This window comes from Balaenoptera acutorostrata, chromosome 14 (assembly GCF_949987535.1).
Source record: "Balaenoptera acutorostrata chromosome 14, mBalAcu1.1, whole genome shotgun sequence".
Taxonomy (NCBI): Eukaryota; Metazoa; Chordata; class Mammalia; order Artiodactyla; family Balaenopteridae; genus Balaenoptera; species Balaenoptera acutorostrata.
This window is the reverse complement of record NC_080077.1, coordinates 92,750,326-92,760,543: the sequence shown is the minus strand read 5'-3', so window position 1 is coordinate 92,760,543 and position 10,218 is coordinate 92,750,326. Positions and strand designations below refer to the sequence as shown.

Genomic DNA, 10,218 nt, shown 5'->3' with positions numbered 1-10,218 from the left:
TATCGATATCGATAACCTACTAAATACCAGATGTAGTGTTAGTGTACAAAAGTGAATAAGACATGATGCCACTAAAAGGAGGGATAAATAGAAGCAAGTATTACATCAGTAAAAACTAAATTTTTACAATGACAACATTACATACATGTGCCGTACGAGGGTATGATGTGTTTCTATGACATCTTCTGCTAGTTGACTCTTTCTGCCTGAGACAGTCATCAGAATATGTGCAGCAATTCCTTGTGGTGGAGAAGACGGAAAGCCTTGAGGGACACTTTTTTTTTTTTTTTTTTTTGGCCACGAAACGCGGCACATAGGATCTTAGTTCCCAGACCAGGGATTGAACCTGTGCCCCCTTCAATGGAAGCGTGGAGTCTTAACCAATGGACCACCAGGGAAGTCCCAGAAGGACACTTTTTAAAATCTACTTGCTTTCCCACTCTGAGGCTCAGCTGGCCACAGGCCAGGGGCTGAGGTTCCTTTCTTCCAAGCCAGTGATTCTGGTTCTTGGACAAGGTGTTGAGGAGCACTGAGAGCAGCAGGGACTGTGACCTCGGGACTTTTACTGCAGGAAGAAAACAGCCCAAAGATGAGAGTGATTCGCGTGGGTACCCGCAAGAGCCAGCTGGCCTGCATACAGACGGACAGTGTGGTGGCAACGCTGAAAGCCTTATACCCAGGCTCGCAGTTTGAAATCATTGCTGTGTCCACCACAGGGGACAAGATTCTTGATACGGCTCTCTCCAAGACTGGAGAGTTTACCAAGGAGCTGGAACACGCACTGGAGAGGAAATGACGTGGACCTGGTTGTTCACTCCCTGAAGGACCTGCCCACGGTGCTTCCTCCTGGCTTCACCATTGGAGCCATCTGCAAGCAGGAGAGCCCCTCTGATGCTGTTGTCTTTCACCCAAAATTTGTTGGGAAGACCCTAGAAACCTTGCCAGGGAAGAGCGTGGTGGGAACTAGCTCCCTGCGGAGAGCGGCCCAGCTGCAGAGAAAGTTCCCACATCCGGAGTTCAAGAGTATTCGGGGAAATCTCAACACACGGCTTTGGAAGTTGGATGAACTGCAGGAGTTCGGTGCCGTCATCCTGGCTGCAGCTGGCCTGCAGTGCATGGGCTGGCAGAACCGGGTGGGGCAGATCCTGCACCCTGAGGAGTGCGGGTCAGGGGGTTCTGGGAGTGGAAGTTCGAGCCAAGGACCAGGACATCTTGGATCTGGTGGGGGTGTTGCATGATCCTGAGACTCTGCTTTACTGCATTGCTGAACAGGCCTTCCTGAGGCACCTGGAAGGAGGCTGCAGTGTGCCAGTGGCAGAGCATACAGCTATGAAGGATGGGCAACTATACCTGACTGGAGGAGTCTGGAGTCTGAATGGCACAGATAGCATGCAAGAGATCATGCAGGCCACCATCCATGTCCCTGCCCAGCATGAAGATGGCCCTGAGGATGATCCACAGCTGGTGGGCATCACTGCCTGGAACATTCCACAACAAGCCCAGCTGGCTGCTGAGAGCCTGGGCATCAACCTGGCCACCTTGTTGCTGAACAAAGGAGCCAAGAACATCTTGGATGTGGCACGGCAGCTCAATGATGTCCACTAACTGGTCTGTGGGGCACAGGTGCCTGCATTGCTGGTGCCCAGTGCCTACATCCCAGCCCTCAGTGCCCCATTCCCATTGCTACCTGGGGGGTGATTACCCAGGGGATTGAACTGCAGGGGCAGAGACTTACAGAGACTTGTCTCACCTTGGGGCCTTGGTGATGGCTTGTCTCCTCAGTAGGTGGGGGCTTAGTCTCTAGAGAAAAACATCTAACAAGCCACAGCCTTTGAATGTAACCAACTCTACTAATAAACCAGATCTGAAGGTGAAAAAAAAAAAATCAACTTGCTTTGAAGGCACTGAATCTTATAAACTCTAAATATTTTCATAATTCTTAAATTTTTGTGACCAACTAACCAAATTGTGCATCAGAAAGGCTTTTTCATATAAATTACATCCAGCTGCTTTTCTAACAGGATAATCACAAATAACCTAAGCAGAGAATAATTTCTCCTTAGGGAAAGGCCTAGAAGCTTAAAATTGATAACATACCTTTTATCAAAAATGATGATGATCTCTACTAAGTGTCCTAGTTATATTAAATCATTTAGTTTAATTCTCATAATTACTTAATGAGTTAAGTACTGTCTTACTTTTGAAGTGAGAAAAGGGAGAGTCAGGGCTGCTAGGTGATTGCCCAACATGCTACAGGAAGTACGAGCAGGTCTGTCCACTCCCGTTCCCAGGCTCCACAGAGCCCTGTTCTGTGCTTGAAGAGCAGGAAGCCACTGCCAGCTCCTCTGTACCCAGTCATCCTTTCAGCTTTCATCATAAAGGGAAATTCATGTCTTTCATCTTCTCTGACCAGTAAGCTACCTACATCTTTCCTTTCTCAATAATGTCTAAAGAAATATGAGAATATATGTAACCTGGGGTATGAATTTCCCTTTTTAGTATTCAGAAAGACTCTTCTGCAATAAAGAAAGAAAATAAATTGGTAGAAGAAATTCAAAGAGTGTTAAATCTTGACAAAAGTTTGAATAGATGAAATAATTTTTATCTTCATGCTGATGACAGAAACTTTGGAAGAAATCACTTGAAGATGAATTTTCTCTTTCAATTTTGAATTGAAAGAAGATAGCAAATAAATGTAGCATATACCAGAGTGGGTAAAATTATATTTATCTTTTTGCTAAGAATCATTAAAGTAACACTGATATACTACTAAACAAAAATGCACATCTTTGGATCATTTTTTAAATATAACAAACTCGGGAATAGAAATAGGTTATAAAATCAATCCATAGACTAGTTTAACCTAAATGAATACTCTTGCTCTACAAAATTTTTTGTATAATGTATTCACTAATTACATTCTGTTGAAGATATAAGAGCTTTATTTGCCATATTTATACAATTTAAGGTTCTGCTATGTCTAAATAGCCAGGAATAAGACTTCTCTTTAATTCAAAAACTAAATTAAGTCTATATTTTACTTTTAAAACATAAAAATAATCAAGAAAATGCTATCTGTCCTACAGTTCCTTTTGTTATTAGACTAGCCACTGGGTTTTACTTCAGCAAAAAACCATGAACTGATGCCTTATTGAATGTACTGTTACATAGGAAAAGCAAATACTCCAGCACATGTGCAAAAGATTTCACCAAATGTAAAATATTTGGTTTAAAGTCTTTACACAGCTGCCTGGGGACACCAGTTCAGTAATGCCTGAAGAGTGTCTGCCTCCGTCTCGCTTCCAGGTAGACAACAATCATACCTCTTTCCCATCTGCTTTCACTGGTAACCTATGTAAGGTTGAGAGTGGGTGAGCGATTACAGGAAAGTTAAGAAAGAGGGGCAGTTCTAAATAAGAATGCACGATTCCTACCTCTGTAAGCAAATGGACCATTTCTTAGGTTGCTGGCAGATGTTGAGATAAGGTGGACAACTTATCAGTCAAGCTGAAGATACAGGGAAAGAAAATCCTTCCTTCCAGTCATTGAGCCTAACATTTAACCACACCCCAACCAGAGTTAGTAACTGTCACATGACAGAGGGGACCGTCCCCTTCTCTGACAGGAACCGCTAAAGAAGTGCCCCTGGCTGGAAGCTAAGAGTCCTCCAAGACCATGGGCCTGCTGGATCCACTTCACTGCTAGCAGTTCTCACCTAAGCTGAGAGGCACTAGGTCTTCTCTTTTTAACACATCATAAAATATCAAGAACTTCCTGGGCATGGCACAGGGATGCCTTCCTAATTGTGACAGTTATGTTCCTAATGAATTGCCTCTCATCTGAATTTCTGCAAGTGTCATGTGCAAGTGTGGACTATTCACTATAGATTCATATAGATTTGTATGTTTTACTGCCATTCTATTTCAACTCCAAATTACTGTCTAATGATTTAGCACCGTTTCATTCTTTTTCCTCCTTCTGCCTCAGCTTCTCTCCCATAACCAAATATGTTTAAACTTCCTAAAATATCTATTTAGTAAATGGGATCATGTGCATAAGTTGCCCAAAGCAGGAGACACCTACTTCTGTACTGAGTATAGAGGCTAGTGATTTCAAAGTGATCTCAATAAATGTGTTGCCAGCCAGCCCCTCCTTCCAAGCAGCTGTAATATGAGCTTATGCTATATTTAATTTATTAGCCTAGGACAAGTTAATTGCATAGTTTCCACAAAATAGAACATGTTGTTTATAGTAACTACATGTTAATTCCTTTGAACACAGCAGTAATTATACAGGGACTTTGCATCTCTCGACAATCATGTGATTAACTGGTGTTTGGTGTTTTAAGTTGGGTGTGAGGTCAGCATCGAGACAGACAGGGTTTGTGCATCAAAGGACACCTTAGTATCCTCACTCTGTTCCCACGAACTTTGCTTCTTGTTTAATTCTAGCGGGTTTGCACACAGCTCTCTGGGGTAGGAGGGCTGCTGCCCAGTAGCCTTGAAATTTAAGACCAGCACACAGAGGCAACAAACCTTTTCGGTGCACAGAATGCCATGTACTCAAGGAAGACAATATCAGCGTTTGCCCAGTACATACGCATCTATAAAAAGTTCAGTAAACACACAGGTGTAATGGCTTGAGTTTTATGTCTCAACAGAACTTTAAAATCATACTTCAGGCTGAGTACTTCTGAGAAACGATTACACTTTTCAAGATGTTGGAAGGTATGTGGCTTTCAGGATTCTGTCTCATAAAGACAAGAAAGAAGAGTCACTTTTGCCCAAAGTGCTGACTTGGCTTTGAACATCACATTTTACAGAATATTCTGCTCTGGGTTATGTTTACAGCAGTGAACCCATCGGTGCTTTTAATTAACATTCCTCCATTATCTAATTAATGGTCTCCACTTTCCTCCCCAAAACCCTTCCTCAGCCCCTCCAGTTTTGATAAGAAAATATACCAAATATACCATTATTTTTCCCTGAATATCCTGTTTTGATTAGTTACTTCAACAGAAATGCACTCTTAGGAGAGTGAGGTCACAAAAGGGGAAGTAAAGAAAATGCAAAAGTGTAGAAAGCAGTCATTTCACAAAGCACAGATTTCATACACAAGGTTAATAAAATGCAATCAGCAGCCTGACTCAGCTTATAGACTATAAAACCCCCTTTTCCCCCCCTTCTCCTCCCAACTCTTCAGGTTAGATGGGAGAAATGTTCCTTAGATTTCAACCCTGGTGGTTTGGGGTTGGCACCTCTATAGGACTCTCCAGGTTTCTAGTTTAATAACTTAGTTTCTGGCATTTGATCCAGGTGTGGAAGCATTCAGGCCATCGCCCGCGACCCTGAGGCCCTGTGTGCAGAGGACGTCAGGTCGAGGCCCAGGCGGCCTCGGCCTGGCCTGCACAGTGACAAGGGCCCCTCAGCCATCTCTCCTGTCCTCTGTGTCTTGTAAAGCAAAATCAGGAGCCACTGGCCTGACTTGCCTGAGCCCAGGAAGGATCACTCCTTCTGATTCAGGTATCAGTTCTGTGACAATTCGTTTTCAAGTGGCTCCTGGGAATGATTTCAGAAGTTCTGTAAACTTTGGCTTTATAAAACCAAAATTGCTTTCAGAGGCAGATTTAATTTCCAACAATGGAAAAGGTGAGTCATTACATCTCAGCCTCCCTTGCAGCAGAGGAAGAGAAGAATCATCTCTACCGTCCTTGGATTTCTATATTCACCCCAAAGAAGCAGCCTATAGCAGTTTATCATTACAAGTCTTATACATTCACTAAGTCTCAGTGTCAAGTATGTACAGTAAGCAGAATATATATGTATTATATAGAGAGATTTTTTCCTTAAACTAGCAAGTTCATTATGACAATAACAAAATCAAAATTAAATAAGATGTAGTGACACAACGCCTTTGAAAATCCTAGCAGGCTATTCCCAAGCCCACAGCTCTCAGTCGGGACCCCTGCTCTCGGCTCTGACCGCAGCCAAGTGGCAGACCTGCCAGCGCAGCTGATCCAGCCGGGTCACCTTCTGCAAAAGGCTGTCGCCGGGGTCTTTCACTTCCAGCAGCTTGACGCGATGACTCTGGGGGCTCCACACCACCAGGTCAGGGAAGCCCACTCGGCAGTGTCGGAAGTCCACAGCCAGGCGCCGGCGCACGCCGCTGAGGACGGGCCCCCAGGCAGGACACATGATCCTGAGCTTGTGAACAGAAGAGAATGATCCCAGCTGACAAGGGAGGCCAGCCTGCCTTCCTGAGCCTGCCACGCGGCTGCCACCCAGGCCGTCAGGCTCTCCGCAGGGGTGGGCGTTTCTGCAGACGTCTGGCATCCAGTTCATGAAGATAGACAGATAGATGATAGATAGATAGATAGATAGATAGATAGATAGATAGATAGACGCAACAGAGGAGTAAATGATTCAAAGAAATGAGAAAAATAGTGGAATATGTCGAGAACATATGTTTCTGTGGTTCAAATTTCTGATTTTAATTATAGATCCACATTTGAAGTTACTTGAGAATTGGCATGCCTCCAATCATTGAAAAGCCCATCAACCAATTTCTAAAGAGAAATAGCATTTGAAAATGTTTAAATCATTCTGCTCTCCTTCAAAAGAAAATGTGTTAGAGGCAAAAACTCTTACCTTGCTCTGTTCTCTTTACAAATTCTATAGAGTCTGATAAGTTTGTTTATTCATTTAGAGTCTGGTAATAAATGTTTAACATTCCACTAAATTAGATAATATCAGTAGAAGAATTTTCTGAAATAAGATATTTACGGGGAGAACATTGGCTACTGGTTTCAATATGAATAATTCTTTTATTTGTAAGTTTTCAAGTCTTGTGTTAGTAAATATTAAAGTATCATACATTGTAAGCTTTTGAGGGAGAGCATGGAGTTTTCATTGTCTATAACTTACATAATAAAATTAATTCAAAAAAATAAAATTAATTCATTTTCTACTATTTACAAAGCACTGTACTAGACACTTTGAGAATTATACAGATTTTTCACTTAATACAAGCTCTATAAAAAGCAATTATGCTTATAGCTTATGTTTATTGAGCACTTACAAGTGCCAGGCTTTGAATTAAGCATTTACATGGATTATATCATTCAGTCTTCACATTAACCCAAAAAAGTGCTATTTTATACCCATTTTATAGAGAGGAAATGAGCCTCAAAGAAGCTGAGCAGCTTTCCCAGCATCTCCTGTTTAGCAAGTAGCAGAGCAGAGATGCTTCTGTCCCCAGAGCCTAGGTACTAACAGCTCCACCTCAGATCTGCTCCTCCTTCTCAAAGGTACTTCAGTCTAATGAGAGGATGAGACTAAGGATCAAAGGGAAAATCGCATAAATACTGCCTAAGCCTGAAAACACACATGTAAAATTTTAAAGCAGTAAAGAATTGCATGCATGTTTGCTAAGTGGGAAACTCACAGGTAATAATTTGTGACTCCTCTTGTATTAGTTTATATGGTTATTTAATCCATACTGTTGTTTAGTATTTTGCACGTATATGAATCCTTTCCTCAACTGGATCCTGACCTTACCAACTGAAGATTGTGTCTTCTATTTTAGGAATCTGCCATAGCTACTAGTGCAATGACACATACATAGTAAATGATTTATAAATATTTGTGGAGTGAATGAATGAAGGAATTACAGGCAATTAAGACAATTTTGTATATGGCTGTGTGGAGTGGCTCTACTCAAGGGAATGGCAATAGCTTACATGAGAGAGCAAAGGGGTGGATAAGATAAATGAGAAAGAAAGGATAGAGCAGGGAAATGGGCTATAAAAGAAGCAACATTTATGGAGTACTTACTATTTGAAGGGCTTTAGCGGCAGTGAACCACTCGTCACAACAATCCTATGAGGTACTACTATTATTATCCCCACTTCAGAGATGAAACACAGAGAGGTAAATAATTTAACATCAGCCAGGCGGGAAGTTGCTGTGTCAAGAACTCGTGCAGTTTTGTTCTGCCCTTGCCCACAGAGAGGGTCCAAGGGTGCTTTGAGCATCCAAGTGGCCTGCTAAGAGTAAAGGAGAACAGTCAAAGGTTATAACGAAAGTTCTTGCTTGGAACGTCAGAAAGTTATAGCACCGCTAACACTGAGAGAAAGCTGAAATGGGAGAGCACAGGGGCAAAAGAAGCAGGCGTGCTCTTTTTTCCACGTTCAGCTTAAGTGAGCTTCAGAACATTCCCAGGAAGTCATCTTAGGAAAGGAGGAGTACAGAAGGCTGACCTGGGGACCACGGGGGTGGGGTGAAGGAAGTTTAATAATAATAAAAAGAAAGACATACAACAACAACTGACCTTTTTATAGCCTTTTATATTTTGTGTTTAGTGAGATAATTAACATGCATTCTAAATTCACTGGCTGAATATGGTTATTCTATTCCCATGTACAAAGTTACTTGACAAATTATTTTCTTGTTCTTCACAGTTCTATAAACTTGTTATGTCTCTAGGTTTGGAGAGAAAAACACTAAGACTCAGAGTTTTAGGGACGTGTCGCTGATCTCTCCTCTGATTAGAGGTTCAAGCAGGTCAGAGCCTGACTTGGCTCCTTCTTGTCAAGTAGAGTACAATTTAAAGGAAACCCATTCATCTGTTGATAGACACTTAGGTTCCTTCCATGTCCTGGCTATTGTAAATAGAGCTGCAATGAACATTGTGGTACACGACTCTTTTTGAATTATGGTTTTCTCAGGATATATGCCCAGTAGTGGGATTGCTGGGTTGTATGCTAGTTCTATTTTTAGTTTTTTAAGGAACCTCCATACTGTTCTCCATAGTGGCTGTATCAATTTACATTCCCACCAACAGTGCAAGAGGGTTCCCTTTTCTCCACACCCTCTCCAGCATTTATTGTTTATAGATTTTTTGATGATGGCCATTCTGACCAGTGTGAGGTGATACCTCATTGTAGTTTTAGTTTTGATTTCAGTTTCTCTAATGATTAGTGATGTTGAGCATTCTTTCATGTGTTTGTTGGCAATCTGTATATCTTCTTTGGAGAAATGTCTATTTAGGTCTTCAGCCCATTTTTGGATTGGGTTGGGTTTTTTTTTTTGATATTGAGCTGCATGAGCTGCTTGTAAATTTTGGAGATTAATCCTTTGTCAGTTGCTTCATTTGCAAATATTTTCTCCCATTCTGAGGTTGTCTTTTCATCTTGTTTATGGTTTCCTTTGCTGTGCAAAAGCTTCTAAGTTTTATTAGGTCCCATTTGTTTATTTTTGTTTTTATTTCCATTTCTCTAGGAGGTGGGTCAAAAAGGATCTTGCTGTGATTTATGTCAGAAAGTGTTCTGCCTATGTTTTCCTCTAAAAGTTTTATAGTGTCTGGCCTTACATTTAGGTCTTTAATCCATTTTGAGTTTATTTTTGTGTATGGTGTTAGGGAGTGTTCTAATTTCATTCTTTTACATGTAGCTGTCCAGTTTTCCCAGGACCACTTATGGAAGAGGCTGTATTTTCTCCATTGTATATTCTTGCCCCCTTTATCAAAAATAAGGTGACCATATGTGTGTGGGTTTATCTCTGGGCTTTCTATCCTGTTCCATTGATCTATATTTCATTTTTTGTGCCAGTACCATATTGTCTTCATTACTGTGGCTTTGTAGTATAGTCTGAAGTCAGGGAGCCTGATTCCTCCAGCTCCATTTTTGTTTCTCAAGATTGCTTTGGCTATTCAGGGTCTTTTGTGTTTCCATACAAATTGTGAAATTTTTTGTTCTAGTTCTGTGAAAAATGCCAGTGGTAGTTTGATAGGGATTGCATTGATTCTGTGGCACATATATACAATGGAATATTACTCAGCCATAAAAAGAAATGAAATTGAGTTATTTGTAGTGAGGTGGATGGACCTAGAGTCTGTCATACAGGGTGAAGTAAGTCAGAAAGAGAAAAACAAATACTGTATGCTAACACATGTATATGGAATTTAAAAAAAAAAAAAGGTTATGAAGAGTCTAGGGGCAGGACAGGAATAAAGATGCAGATGTGGAAAATGGACTTGAGGACATGGGGAAGGGGAAGGGTAAGCTGGGACAAAGTGAGAGAGTGGCATGGACATATATACACTACCAAATGTAAAATAGATAGCTAGTGGGAAGCAGCTGCATAGCACAGGGAGATCAGCTCGGTGCTTTATGACCACCTAGAGGGGTGGGATAGGGAGGGTGGGAGGGAGGGAGATACA

General features: G+C 41.5%; 1 pseudogene; it reads left to right on the top strand.

Moving 5' to 3' along the window:
- The first annotated feature begins 577 nt into the window (after positions 1-577).
- Positions 578-1,605, top strand: LOC102998806 (porphobilinogen deaminase-like; annotated as a pseudogene).
- Positions 1,606-10,218: the final 8,613 nt, after the last annotated feature.